We start from the raw sequence: 2,347 nt of genomic DNA, 5'->3' as shown, positions 1-2,347 counted from the left end.
AATTGACCAATCACAGTCGATTATTCTTCTCACATTCGACTGCGATTGGTCAATTTCTTACTCTTACTTCTTACTCCGTGTATTGTAGACGACGCCTAAGATCTGACTATGAATACCGGCTTAAGTTTCTAAAGTACCGCCAGAGAGAAAACTTAGGTCTGTTCGCGTTGCTTGCACATTTGGTACTCGACATCTTCGCTTTCTCTCATTTTAAGACAAAATATGTATTTATTTCATTTTAAGTGCAAAAATATTTGGGGATTTCGTACAACGCGAACAGATTTATTGAGAGGACATGACGGCCCAAAACCTGTAATCGCAAAATACTGCCGCGCACTACCGCCCTCTGAAGAAGTTAATGTTAATTACACAACAATATCCACCTTTTTGCAGAGCTCCTGATAGAAATAAATCTTGTGTGTATTCCACAATACATGATTTCTGATAGGTCGAAATTCCTATGCTGGATTCGCAGTGCATCCGATGTGCGTCGTACGACGCTCTGCAACCAATCAGAAAACAGGATTCTGATGAAACGAAGTAAAACCTGTCGGAATCCTGTTTTCTGATTGGATGCAGAGCGTCGTACGACGTACATCGGATGCAGTGTAAATCCAGCATAACCCGAACTCGAATTCCTTCCCTCGGAAATTTTCACAAATTGATAAATGACCACTTTTCTACATAAATACTCATAGTCCGTGCGCGAATAACGACACGACTAAATCTTACGTTCGCTTACAACTAAATTTGATGTAAAAACGAAATAAACTGAATCTTTGGAAGTTTTAAAAAAGTAATGGAGGGAAAGAATCGAAGTCCTTGGGTGTACATTCATCTCTTTTAACTTCTATTTTACAAATAGTGTATTTGAACTATTATAATATGTCTAACTTTACAAACGCTCAAAAAACGCTATCAAATAGAAATTGATGCAGTACATACATTATGTACAATATTTAACGAGGAAAGTAAGTTTTTAATTCTTTTCTTCTTTATGAATTTGAAGTTACGTATTTGAAAACAAAGAATTTGCAAATTAATTTTTAGATCAAAGCTAATGTTGCACATATAGAATGAAATAAAATCAAACTGTATTAATATGTTAAAGACTCTAAGGAATATAAATCAAGTGATATAACTTATAAATTGCTGAAATTTATTTTGCAATGTAATATTTTCTTTTAGAAAACACCCTTTGCACATGAGTCTGCTACATTCATGTGTAACAATCTATTTTTAGTGTATAAGACTATTATCAATTTCTAGTAAAGCGAAGGGAATTAATAAGTGTCAATTTCACGCTTGCCCCCAAATATTAAAAAATCGAATAATTTTTCGTTGCATTCGTTTGCTCAACGTTTGTTCACGATTGCTCCGTCGGAATTTTCGTTTGCTCACCCTTAGTTCAAAAGTTATAAGAAATTTTAATTTTGGGGGTCAACTCCACCCTAGTCCCTCAATATTAAAAAATCGAATATTTTTTTGTTGCATTCGTTTGCTCAACGTTTGCTCACGATTGCTCAGTCGGAATTTTCGTTTGCTCACCCTTAGTTCAAAAGTTATAAGAAATTTAAATTTTGAGGGGTCAACTTCACGCTAGCGCGACCCAATATAAAAAATCGAATATTTTTTTGTTGCATTCGTTTGCTCAACGTTTGCTCACGATTGCTCCGTCGGAATTTTCGTTTGCTCACCCTTAGTTCAAAAGTTATAAGAAATTTAAATTTTGGGGGGTCAACTTCACGCTAGCGCGACCCAATATAAAAAATCGAATATTTTTTTGTTGCATTCGTTTGCTCAACGTTTGCTCACGATTGCTCCGTCGGAATTTTCGTTTGCTCACCCTTAGTTCAAAAGTTATAAGAAATTTAAATTTTGGGGGGTCAACTTCACGCTAGCGCGACCCAATATAAAAAATCGAATATTTTTTTGTTGCATTCGTTTGCTCAACGTTTGCTCACGATTGCTCCGTCGGAATTTTCGTTTGCTCACCCTTAGTTCAAAAGTTATAAGAAATTTAAATTTTGGGTGTCAACTTCACCCTAGTCCCCCAATATTAAAAAATCGAATATTTTTTTGTTGCATTCGTTTGGTCAACGTTTGCTCACGATTTAGCTCATTCCGTTTAGCTAAAAAAAAAATTTTTTGTGGGTGACTGCCTAGGCAGTCAGTTAGCCCCTCGACCCGTTACAAACAACCGATTTGGAAAATTAAATACATAGGATTTATGCACTATTTATGCGCTCTTATTTCCAGTCATTTTTGGTTTTTGCGCTGCAACACTTAAGGCATTTCTCTCTTGGAGCGAACAGTCTTATTCTTCTAAGTCACGTCTGCCTAGCTG

Source organism: Trachymyrmex cornetzi, unplaced genomic scaffold (genome assembly GCF_001594075.2).
Source record: "Trachymyrmex cornetzi isolate Tcor2-1 unplaced genomic scaffold, Tcor1.1 scaffold147, whole genome shotgun sequence".
Lineage (NCBI taxonomy): Eukaryota > Metazoa > Arthropoda > Insecta > Hymenoptera > Formicidae > Trachymyrmex > Trachymyrmex cornetzi.
The sequence above is the reverse complement of the archived record's forward strand: the minus strand, read 5'-3'. Positions refer to the sequence as shown.